Here is a 13595-nt window from a genome sequence, read left to right on the forward strand (position 1 = left end):
CTGGTGATATTAAATCTTAGAAACAAATTCAAAGAGCAAACTGTGATATTACACTACAGTCTTGCTCATGACAGATTTCTGTCATGACTGGACTAAAAATGGATGGGACAATAGTCAATGCTCTGCCTGTACTTAATTTTGTACATCATCAGTGACTGAAACCCCTACACCTCCAGTACTTCACCTTAATGGTAACATTGTCAAATATTTTTGAGGAAGAATCAATACTGCTCTTATATTTTAAAAAAGTTTTTTTAAAAAATGTCTTGATTTTATAAGTAATATTTTCATGACTTTACAGACTGCAGCCCTCAGACAGAATTAATGCAAGGTGATAGGTATTATTAAGACAAGTAATTTCACCCAGGAAAGATCACAGGAAAAATACAGGAAACAATGCAGTTTTCCAACGCTATGGTTTCTTCAAACAGAAATAGATTAACTTCTTTAATACAACCTGATCTCTGTGCCATAATCCTATTTTGCCAGGGGAACAAACTAGTTATTATAATCACAGAGGATAAGCTTTAAAGAAGATCGTGTCTAAAGAATCAAAATCACAGCACACCAGCCCGCACCTCCACAGCACCTGATGCCCCAGCAGAGCTCTAATGCCAGTTATGTACCAGGGTAAGCCAGCCAAGGAGCAGAAAAACCACACTGCGAGCAAACAGCTGAGCCAGAACCTAGCCCTCAAAGTAAGCACAGCACCAAAAGCCCTATTGATTATATGGATTCTGGGGATAATTATAGACCTTCTTGATACTTTTTTCCAGGAGGAAAGAAGCGTTTGCTTCTGGTAACTTGGATTATGAACTTCTGGTGTTTCAGTCTACTAAGGCATTACACCATGGGCAAGCAGAGATCCATTATCTCATGCCCAGAATAGCACACCACTATCGCTAATGTTCTCCATTTTGCTCTTTGCTTCATAGGTTTACCTCCAGCCCAACCACTTTTCTGTTCAGCTTTTGTTTTTTGGAGGTGGAATAGAGGGAAGGAAAAGGGAAAGAATTTGCTTCGGTTTTGTTCCTCTATAGTAACCCGACTTTTTAGAGAGCAATAGATTTTTAGGCAGGTAAACCATAACCTGCTCTCTAATCAGATATAGTTTGGCCTAATAGAACAAGCTAGCAGGTTTCAAAATACTTGCTCCTCTGCTTGCAGTGCTATAAACACCAACAGAAAGCAAATTAGGATAACAACGGATTGATCCCTTCTTGCTAAACGAAGGCTATCTGTTAAAATATGTTTTTAAAACTGACATACATCCCTTTTATCTTCTACCTCAAAATTGAACAAAACAAAAAAAACCACACAACCACAAAAAAAAAAAGGCAACCAAACAAAAATATCAGAAGGCAGGGCTGACAGGAACTTCAAGAAATGCTGTCCAAACTTTGCAGCTGAAAAGGTTATTCTAATAGCTGGAAATAGCTACATATTGTAAACTCCTCTCCATCATGTCAACAAATCAACTGTAGTCTTGGCCTGTACTTGTGCAGAAGATCTGACATAATCCAGAAATGTCATTTGCTGTAGATAAACACGCTGTAACAGCAGGTGTACATCTTCACCTGCTTCACAGGAAAACAGAGTATGAGAGGGCTGCTTCTAGCACAGACATCCACACAACTTGATCCCAGAATATCCTGGTCTGGTAGAGCAGCTTGCTTAGGGCCACTACCTTTGCAGGGGGTAGAAAAGGACACATCTGTGCAACATAATGAAGAAAGGGCAGTAGGACAGATGACTGGTGGTGTGGATTGCCATTATCAGAATAACTCACCCAGTCAAGTCTGTTCCTGAGGGATTTTTGAGAAAGAGATTAAGCCCAAGCAACCTCCTGGAGAGATGACCTGCCTGACAGGAGGCCTGTTGTGGTAGTGGTTAGAGATATCACACCTTTAGTCAAGTTATAATGGCACTTGAAAGAGTGCATACTACCTGCCCACAGACCTGTTTGTACATAGTCCAAACAAACAGCAGCAGTTGGAAGAGCCTACAGATCACCATGAGTGGGAGACAACATAAACACCACAGAGGTAAAAAGAGGTTAAGTTCTTAAAAACGGTTTTTAACACAGATGTGTCCTTGTCTACTCCTGCAAAAGAAAGGGACCTAAGAAAGTTGCTCTGACAAGTCTGGCTAAGAGTCACTGTAAATAATATCTTCATAGAAACATGGATGATGAGGATTAGAGGAAAAAGCAATCCTCTCCTATGTTCTTCATGTGCTGCCATCAAGAGAGAACTTTGCTGTGTAACTTGGGACTGGACACAATTTGCAATTTCTGGTTGCAGAAAATACCCCAGCCCACCATTCCTCCCCTCCAGGTCATTTGGTTTGATCTCTGTTTGACTGGCTGTTCTGCTGCCACTCTCACCTGGAGTCTGCATCTCCTTCCTCTTCCTCACCACAGAGATGGGCCCACAGCTCCCTCCCCGACACAGTGCAGCACTCCCATCTTGGTTCAGACTACAGTAAAGGTATGTGCAAGAAAGCCGTAAGAAGCCTCAGACTCTTCGCCTGGGCTACACTGCTGCCCAGCCATATAACCCACTGATCTGGCCTGTGACTCACCCATTTCTTTCTGACTTTTCCTCAGACCTGCCTCCTCATCAGGAACTTGCTGGCCATCTGGGCTCTTCCCTGAGCCTGGCTGCCCATCCCAGGAAAGTACTCAGCAAATTGCCAGGCTTCTAATAACTGGTCCTTGGCTTTGGGGTGCTGAAGCACTTACCAGGCTTTTCTCCCCTCCATCACTTTCCAGGTTGCCTGTATTAACTTTGCCTTCCAAGATCCGAATTAACTACACTTGGAGATACCTGAGGTGTTGAGTATGTGTCCCCTTCAAATTGTTAACAAAGTGATTAGAATACTGATTTTCAGAGTTTGTTAGTGAGGACACTCCCTTTCTCAGAAAATCATAAAGGAAAACAAAAAAATAGTACAGACCTAGCTAAGTTTATAAGATAAATTCAAAAGACAGTGTTTAATGACATGGCCATCAGAAACAACTGCTATTCTTCCATATTCTCCTTTGAAGTATTTTCTCAGTCCTTCGTATTCACAGCTCCTTACTGGAGATACCTCTCCTTCAATAACAAAGCTGTAAAGTGTGGCAGAGATAATGCTGGTAAATGCTGTGTGCCACTAGCCTGTACAAGAGAAAGACTGTGGCTACATGTTACTGATTCCACTTGCACCAGTTGTTATAAAGCTCCAGCCTCCTTCTTGCCACCCTTCCCTTGGCTCCCACTGGAGGTGTGCACCCCTTCAGCTCTGGCAACACACCGAAGCAGATTTGTGAAATGATGTGTCCAAAAGAATCCACATATCACAGTTTTAAATAGTCTTTATTATCATGCTCTTAGTAAAAAAGTGTGACTTCATGTACCTTTGAAAATTGGCACGGCTGAGGGACTTAACAAAAAAAGCAGTACTTCACAGCATGACTTTTAATCAAGATAAGCTAGCCTGTCGGTGTTACAATTCAAAAGTGAAAACGTTCACGTCTCTAAATCTCCACTTCCTTTAATGGGACCTGCAGCCAGCCAGCTCAAGAACAGATCCTCAATTAATGCTCACTGTGCTATGGAAAAAGCGTTACACGTTGAGTAGAATCTGGAGAGTCTGCTAGTCTCTCAATGGAGGCATCTAAACTTGGTATATTTTACAATGAACAAGTAAAATCCCAGCATCCTTCTTCCAGCCTCTTAAACAGAGCCAAGAACAAAAGTTTTTTCAGAAGTTCAAAAGGAGAAAAAATGCCACACATATGCTCAAAAGTTTAAATTCCCACTAAATATTACCAATTATCCCTGAAAATTATCTACTACACACAAAATAATGACTTTCAACAGAACAGTTACCAGACCAAAAAAAAAAAAAAAAAAAAAAATCGATAATTTCTCAATATTAACAGAAATTAAAGGAAAAAAATTTAAAACAGTGTACCAAGATATCTATCCTGGAGTTAACAACACTTTGAAATTATTTATCCAATTACAAATATGCATATTAATGAAACAGAGCATTAGAAATTTTAAATGTTTTAGATCAGATACGGATGCTAGTTTAAACAATTTGTCTAAAATTGATTGTCACACTTTCCTCAGAGCATAAATAATGCCAAGAATACTAATAAAGCTAACCAAAGAGGAAAAATTTATTAAACACTTTATTCCTACACTGTAAACTATTCATGAAAATTATGAGACACATAAGAGTGTTAAACATTGCCTTTCATCCACCCCAATAATAAGAGGGAAGAATGTCTAGATACAGAAAGTAAACTAACTTTTGAAAACTGTCCTGGAGAAAATTCATTATCAAATTCAACAGATGCAATTATTACACATTCAAAGCAAGGTAAATTCTTCTTCCATTCCATAAAAAAATTTCTGCTGAGTGTTGATATAAACTCATTTTTAAATTTAGAAAAGGAGGCTTTACAATTATTATTACTACAACAACACTCAGTTCTCCACTACAATTAATCTTGCAGAAAAACATGAAGCTACATACTAGGTGAGCACCTTAACCAGTTAGTACGCATGTGTGTTGCAAGGTAGAAAAGGTACCTACAAAGCTGTTTTTTAAATTCATACAAATGACTCTTTCCAAAACTCTATCCTAGACCAGAAAAATCTGCTCAATGAAGATTTATTGGTTTTTATATCCAAATGAACACTAATACCTTTTACATACAGTACTGACTAATCTAGAAAAACCTTCAGTCACAATTTCTTGTTTTGTTCTCACTATTGCATTCTAAAATCGTCAGAAATCCAAGTCGGCAACAAATGTCCAATACAGCCTGTAAGAAGTTAAGTTATGCAAGTTATTTCTGCACCCAGTGCCTTTACAGTCTATTTAGGAGAAACTTAATCATATAGCTATAGGCCTTAAATCAGTTTTGTTTGATTTATAATTCACTTTACCTTTTAAGGGGCAACCACGTATTTCATATCAACAGCTTAATTCCTTTAAGATACCATTACCTAGCACATTCAGAAACATCTTATCGCTTCTCAGTTATGCACACATTAAAAAGGGGTGGAGGAGGCAGAGGGAAAGCAGAATGCCATGCCAGCCATCCTAATGAAATGAACTCAAGTTTTGTTTTTTTGTTGGTTGTTTTTTTTTAAACAGGAGACAAAAACTTATTCCTAACTCATGGACAGGGTACTCACCTAGAATGCAGGAGAAACAGACCAAGTACTTCCTCTGAATCAGTCCACAGGTAAAAGAATTAGACATGTAGGATAGCAAGATCAATATATAAGAGATGATGCAGGTCTACATACATATATGGCTACAGACGCTAGGATACAGATTCTACTACTTCATAGCCTAACAGTTACTTACATTTGTAAGCACTTTTACCAAACTCCTTGGTCAAACAAAAGTTTTCATGTTAGCCTGTGATCATTACTTTGACCACTCATTTCCACACCCATATTAAACTCCCTCTCTTCTGCTACCATCAGTATCTGTAATCACACAGTCAACACAGCTGAAAATTGGTCCAGCCTAAAACTAACCCAAATATTGTTTCATTCAGCTAAATCAACTGCATTTGTTTCACCATATGGCTGCTCAAAAGCTGTGTTGGCACAAGGGAAGGGGAAGCAGTGAATCACCAGGTTAGACAGCTTTTGGCAACAATGCCATTTCATGCTGACCTAACACCATGTGTTAAATTACAACCAGAGAACAAAACTGAGAAAAATGAGATTCAAATTTGTTGTCAAAGAGCAGCATTGTAGCTACTACTCGAGAAGTCTGCTTCATATTTAAATGAAATATCTGTACTCTCCCATGCATTGCTGCATCTCATGTGGCAACCTGTAAAAAATGAAATTTCTGGACAGAATGAGGTTTATATACATTGATCCAGACTCATGGACCAGGTTTGGAATATGAAGACAAACCCAGAACTCAGCTTTAAAGTCAATGGGAAACTCAAGCAAAATGTAAAAGCACAGCAGTATATATACCTGATGTGTTGCTAAGTAGTTAACATACTTATTAAGTACCATGTTAATTAGCATGAACTGTGACTGTTTTAAGATGATACTCTGTATGGATACTTGTACAAGGGCATTCACCTAGATTAACAATATGAAACTAAGAAAATTTAATGAAAGAATGATTTATACCAGCAGCAGCCATTTGCAACTCTTAGTTAGAATTGTACAAGTGTACCAAATGGACCTATATAAAAAGATTAGGACAGTTGTGAACAGCAATGTCCAAGAACAAGTGACAGGTGTTTCAGAAAGTTAATATTTACTCTGAAGCTTAATTATCCATCTAATGTAGAAATGCAAACATGGAAATAAAACACTATAAAAATATTTAGCGATAAGCATAATTTTTTTCTTCCAAGTTGATTGCACAATCCTTGATTTGTGCAGCTGTGGAAGTGCTTCTGATGCTTAGATTTCCCAGCACGGGTGACTCATGCACAGCTAAATTACTCTGTAAATCTTTTGTCAAGAGTGGACTGTTTGACTGCCTGAAGAATGGAATACGCAGTGCATTTCACTGGAAAGCGTCTTCAAAAGGAAAGAAGTGAGAATTCACATTTCCATAAAATGAGAGAGTAGGAACATTTTAAGCTCCAACACTGAAGCACAGTCCAAGTCACATATTAACAAACAAGCAGCTCCTCTTCCTGCCTCCCCCAACCCCTTTCATGTAGAAGTCCTGTACATCATCCTGAGGACCAGAAAATGATAACAGAAGAAAGAACGAGGTAGTAGAAAAACAGAACAAAAAAAAAAAAAAAAAAAGGGAAATGCTAGGGGATGCTAACTTCAGTGTATTAAAAAAAGATGTGGCAAAATACACTTCTGTATTAGCATGCTTACTGTTATGTTCATAAGATTAACAAGATTTAACAAAAGTAAAGACTTACTTTTCTAATTTCTGGTGTCTGCCAGTAGCTCCTTCAGCTTTTCCCCCCAATACAACTACCTGTTACAGAAAAAGCAAGTTTACACATTATATGAAAACTCAACACTACTGTTATGGAATTACAAACCCCTGCATTGCACTACTTAATTTCATTAAACCAAACACTACAGTTACTCTTGCAATTAACTTTCAATGTAACAATCCAGCCTCAACTGGAATTACAGTGATTGCAAAACCTGAGATATAGGACAAGTCCTTCATATTACATAGGCAGGAAGTGCCTTAACAGGAAAGGGAAAAAACAAAACAAAATAAAATTTTGTAATTGGTACAGAGAGGAAATGTCTTAACTGTTGTCTCAGCTAAAGAATGGACAAAACTAAGGCAGAACACCTTTAGTTTTCTTGTTCCTGGAAACTCTTTGCAAAGCTTGTTGCAACCACTTTGGGGATAGACGTTAGATATCATTTTGCCACCCTGCTATAAGCAAGAATCAAAAGGAAATGGAACATCATCCAATATTTAGTCAATAATTGGACTTGCTGAGGCTGGAAAGATGGTGCATTATTTTAGCAAGAGGGACAGCATTGCATGAACTCTGCAGAAACAGCAATGCATCAAGAGAAAAAAGCACATAAAGTCAACTCTAAATTTAATGTAATTTTACTGTAATTATTCTGCATATATATTCTTATATAAATGGAAATAAACAAAGAACACCACCTTTACTTAAGCATTCAAATATGAGAGCACTGAACACAACGGAATTTCTGAATGTTCAGTAAACACTGTTGAAAGGAAAGCCATAGTTTGAAGTAGCACTGTAATATTTAACCAACTGTCTTTTAGCATTCTGTGTTTCCAAAACATTGTCATTTTATGTAGATATCAAATTTGCAAGCATTCTTTCTTCATTCTCCTGAGGAGCAGCAGCATGCTTTCCTCCTTTGCGGCTTGCTACTGACATGAGAAGAAACTTTCAGGGCTTGTGCTGACTAAGCAACTCCAGAAAACCTACTGAATTCACCACCTGAGGGTCACCAGAGAAGCAGCTAAAGACGACCAACAAATACCTTGTTCCCATAGATCAGTACGACCTTCAAAATGTTGGGTCCAGTCAATTTAAATGTAAATTAAGTTGATCAATTATGACACAATATTACTCTTCAAGCACTGGGAATTTCTGTAATAAAGACTTTCAGAACCTTGCAGACTAATTCAACACTCATGGCAAAAATTCTGCCAATTATTTCCCATTCCCCCAGCTCTTTCAAAAATATTTTAAGATCATGACATTGATTAAAAGACATAAAACACTGAATGTAACTGAAGAATTTCTAAGCCAATCTTTTTTAAGCTTTGCTGCTACCGTATTTGAGAGAAGAATCTTCAAGATTAGGTTATGGGGGGAAAAAGGATCACAAATTCAGCTCCTTTTTGTATTTTTGGAAATTCAGATTCTGGCCTGATACTTCCATATAAACTTTAAATAAAGTTTCAAATGAGTCATCAAATTTATTTATATAAGAACTATTAGTCCTTTTTACCATCTACAACACTCAACACAAAATCATATTACAAAAATGATATCAACTACTTGGGACCATAGTCACTACGTTTACGTAACTTTAAACTTTTCTCAGCTTTTTTCTTTTTCTCTTCTACCATTTCTCAAGCTTTACTTCCACAGAATTATCAGGCCACATTATCTACCAAAACACATGTCTCTGTATGCATACTCTTTGCCCCTCAAAGCCTCCACTGCATTCTTAAGTTCTCAACACGTCCCAAATTAGTATCACCATATTTTATTTGCAAACATTTAGAACCTTTCCTTCCAGATTGTTACTGAAGATGCTAAAATTAGCACTGCTTAAAAGGCTTCCATCTCAACGAGCAAGTAGGACCTATTTAAAAATAAAGTTGCACGAGATGTATTTTACAATATTTTAAATGAAAGCAAACATGGTAATCCATGCCTTATAGGCTCTTTTCCCACTTTGTTAACAGAATCTGACTTAGATCATTCAGCAAAAGTCCTGAAAAGTAACATTAAGAAGGTATTTATGAAGTCATTAGAGCTATTGCAACTTTCAGTTAATATATCAGTTATGAAAAAGTAAAACTATAATCAAGTTTTACTTTCAACAGCAATTCTCTTCTGCTCAGAACATTGTGAACATAGTTTCAATGACCTAGGGTCTTGCTATTTAACACCAGTATTGAGGAATGGGATTCCAAAAGCTATCAATATTCACAGGAAGTCTTAAAACAAATATAAATTGTATGTTGAGGTCACATGCTAACAGGCTAATGAAAAAAGCTGTATTGTATTTAAGCATACATTAAGGCTTGAAACAGTTTAGTTGATGCCTAACACATTAACAAATATGCAAACAGAGAATGAAGCACACACTTCAACATAAAAGTGCAATATTCATAAGACAAGATTACTTAAAATTATGAGGACTCTTCATAAAGAAGAGTTACAATTTCTTTTGTACAACTTAATTTTTACTTACAATTTCCATGTTTTGACTCAACATTTTTCTTCATTTTAAATTGAGGCTTGCACCTTCCTCAATGAGGCCTCCTCCCAAAGTTGCTATATGAAGCATCTAAATACTAAATTTTGATTTTTACTTAATGCAATGTTTTTTTAGAATAGAATCAAATCATTCAGGTTGGAAAAGACCTTTAAGAGCAAATCCAACTGTCAACCCAGCACTGCCAAGTCCACCACTAAACCATGTCTCCAAGCACCACATCTACATGTCTTTTAAATTCCTCCAGGGGTGGTGACTCAATCACTCCCCTTAGCTAAAATGCCACATACACACGTGGCTGTAATAATCACTCTTTTAGAAAGGATTATACAAATTGAATGGAAAGATGCTTAAGCCTAGGAAAATAAAATATGCTAACTTTTATATGTTTATGCTAGTTAAAACATGAGGGGATAGACTGTATAAAAACAATTTAAATAATGTTGCAAATAACTGTTTGAAAAAAATAACTGGCTTTCTTTTTTATTCAAGTTCTCCAAAATGCTGCTGATACATGTGCTGCTACAAACTTAGATTTTTTTTTTTTGAAGGATTATATTGAAGGGTGGTTGTTTTAATGTCCCTATCAATAGGAATCTTACTTGAATCTTGGAAATTTTCTGGAAAAAATGCTGAAAGCTAAGGCCTAGATTCTGCAGAGACCTAATAAACAGGAAAGATAACCAAGTTTAGTCCTAATCATTGGCTTTGGCATGTGGGATGTTACACTAGCAGTAAGCATGCAAAATTACTGGAAATCTCTGAACTTCAAATTATATGGGACAGATAGGGAGAACTCTTGCAACTGTTACTTCAAGATACAGTGATTTAACATTGGCAACCAAATATTACTTAAAACTTTCAAAACCTTAACAACTACCATCTACAAAGTCAAATTGAGGAACTCAGTCTGGGCCAGGTCTATCTTGACTCAAGACAGCTCAGTGCAGAGAAAGATGGCAATAACTGGAAACATCGGTGAAGATCATCGCTTTTCCATTTTTTGTCTTGCTCCTACTTAATAATGTGCAAAAAAACCCAAAACACCAAGTGCAATAAAACACTGGACTTGGGGATTTTTCAATGCAGATGAGCAGCTCAAGCAAAATATTTGGGATGGGAAGTATACAAATTTTAGAATTCTATATAAAAATTATGAATTGAAAGAAATCAGAAGACTCCTGTTTGCAATGATTTAGGAATATAAGCACAGAAGTAAAACAGACTAAGCGATCAGAATTTCAAAAGGCAGTTATGATTTAATAATTTGATTCACTGTCACTTGTATTTATTTGTTTCCTTGACAGTTTGTATTAATAATAGTTGCAAAGAACATTCTGCCACTTTGAAAGCTGTAGATATTAGCACAGCTGGATTTGTAAAACAGATACATATCACAGATGTTCATTGCCCTCATCTACTAACCTAAAACCAAAGTGAAAAATTTTGGCTATGTCTCTATTAGCAAGTCATCTGCAATAGCAGAAATGGATCAGTACATCAAAGCAGCTGGTGCTGACACTCCCATGCTAGCTGTTCAAGAGGGTTTATCTTGGATCAGATTTCACCTGTTCTCCAGAAGCAAACGTCACCACCTCACAGGCCATTCAAAGTTTGCCAGGGATTTAATAACTGATTCAGACCTGCATGTTGCCAGTAGGGACAGAAGAGCACTTTGCACCTGCAGCAGAACTTTTTTAGAATAGAATTTCCCAGTTTTCTGGGAAACAAATGTAGTTTGAACACCCTGATCAAGTATGTGGTAAGGGGAGATAATCGAGAGATTTTATCCAAAACGGTATTAATGACACAAATCAAAATGCATACACTGGAATTACATCCTATCTTTCCAAACCAGACTAACCAAAATAGGTGTCATGTCCCAAAACAGAATACTTAAGGGTACTGAAAGACTCTAGAAAATTCATGTAAGCTTTTCTTTATAATGCCTCACCACAATAAAAAAAAAAAAAAAAAAAAAAAAAAAAAAAAAAAGAGAGAGAGAAACATCATGGTACATGGCAATCTACCAGCTACCACAAAAAGCATTTATTTACCCTATGCCAGAATTCAGCAGAATACATAAAAATGGATATCCCTACCACTTTAGCTTCATTTCTCTTCTCCCCTTCTTTTGTTTCTTCACTCCATCTTTCACGTCCTCCCCGCCTTTAAATATTTCACCCCTTTTCTTATTTCCTCCTTATTTATTTCAGATTTTTTCTCCCTATTTATTTAATTCCCTCCTATTACCTGTGATATTAAATACAGCAAGAGAAAACTGAATATTCCAGCATCTCTGAACTTTAAGACAGAGCTGTCAGTGTTGTTTTTTCTTTAGAAATTCAGATGGTGCAGACTGAGACAGGCATGTATGGAAGCACCACCTCCATGATTTAACCTGCCCTAACTCAAAATTTAGAAGAGTTAAAGATGAACATGTGTTTGCTTCAATCATTCAAATTGATCTCTAAATCCAGTGCTAAGCAACTATGTGAACTGAGAAAAATCAGATTAATGACACAGGAATATTAGTCTACTGTAAGACTGAAATTAGCCCAGTTCTAAACGTCATCTCAGAGTACACCCACAGAAACACAGAACACCGAAATGCTAAGGGAAACCAATCAAGCAACTTATGTTATGGAAGAATTTCATTACAAAAACACTAGACAAAAATATATTTGGCACATACACAGCTTTTTACCTTAGGATTAAAGCCAGGAACATATTGCTTAATCTTTGCCTTTCCCCCCCCCCCCCGCCTTTCTGAGCTATGTCATTTGTTTATATAATAATATAATCTTCTGGATTTTAGGTTAAATGCCAGTTTCTCTTAAGTCATAAACAGGATTTTGTCACACATGATTAACTCATTAGTTGCTTAGAATAATTAAAATATTCAGAGACTCACCTAGTTTCACTGACATTCAATATACAATATCCAAGTAATTTTCCAGGAGGTTTTTGCAAATGAAAGAAGGGGCTTCACTCTGCATTTCCTAAAATTTAGATGAAAATCAGATTTCTTTAAAACGATTCCCAAAGAAAAATTGTTCTTTAAGAAAAACACAAAAACAAGCCACAAAATAACGCTATACAAAATTTCACATATACATAAATTGAAAAATTTAACTATAACGACAATCCTTTTAATTTCAGAAGCCTCCTTCTGCGTGGACCTGGGCTCAAAAGCAAAATCCAGTGTTTGTAAGTAATTCTGGTTTTAATAACAAAAAAAAAGTTAGCAACAATTTCACCACAACTTATTCCACTGATTTTTTTTAAAATCCTACGATGCAATTACATAATTTTAATATGAATTCAATACTACATTTTTAATCCATGAAAATCTAAGAAACAATAAATCATTCAATTTACTCCTATACTAAACACAGATTCCATCTTCCTGTAACTCATGAACACCAGATGCTCTTGGGTCACTTCAACACAAAAACCCCAAAATATTTGAAAAGGAAGTTCAGTGCAGTCCTATAATAAGCAAATGAGAGGGGCGGAAATATTAAGATCATCCTCCACAATATAAATTCTAGTTTCAGCAAAAGTGGAAATAGAAGTCTCCAGCCTGTCTTGTAAGTCTGTCTTCATTTCTTTCATAATTTGAATCTTTAGACAAACAGGGCACTGATTTCTCCCACGCAGCATCTCTCTCTCTCCTCTCTGCCTGGCCCAGGGCATACCTGTGTTTCGGTGAACTCTACCACTGCATGTCATTAATTTAAACCAACTCCTCTGATCCAAATGTAAAAACCTAGGGTAATCTCTTAGGCTTGCTCAGAAACAATCTCTCTTTTTCCCTTAAATCTCAGTTAGGATCCAAGAGACGATTTTCAGATCATTAGCTCTCCATACCCTATTTAACAAATTTTAATTTAATGAGCTTCAGTTTTTCTTCACTCTTACGGGCAGAGCAGCCCCAATGATTATGAGCAAAATAACCAACTGCTCTACAATACTATGTTTCCCATTCCTTGTGGATGGGTTCTGATTGTGCTGCTGCTATTCCTTACTCATTGCACTTCTACAGCAGGTGTATAAAAACAAATCTGAGTTAGAGAATAGTTTGACTTCACTGTTCTCCTGAGTAAATGTGTTTTTGCA

At 36.7% G+C, this 13595-nt stretch overlaps 1 protein-coding gene across 5 annotated transcripts in view; it reads right to left on the reverse strand.

Annotated features, from left to right (window-relative positions):
- The window catches only part of CLOCK (clock circadian regulator), a 68086-nt gene that overhangs the window by 41148 nt on the left and 13343 nt on the right, over positions 1-13595 (reverse strand). For all 5 annotated transcript variants that reach the window (XM_055794217.1, XM_055794214.1, XM_055794213.1 and 2 more), the window contains exons 3-4: positions 12388-12475; positions 6929-6987 (exon numbers count right to left, since the gene is read on the reverse strand). The gene's annotated coding sequence lies outside the window, so the exon portion shown is untranslated. The remainder of the gene's footprint in view (positions 1-6928; positions 6988-12387; positions 12476-13595) is intronic.

The sequence above is a fragment of the Falco peregrinus genome, chromosome 2, assembly GCF_023634155.1.
Source record: "Falco peregrinus isolate bFalPer1 chromosome 2, bFalPer1.pri, whole genome shotgun sequence".
Lineage (NCBI taxonomy): Eukaryota > Metazoa > Chordata > Aves > Falconiformes > Falconidae > Falco > Falco peregrinus.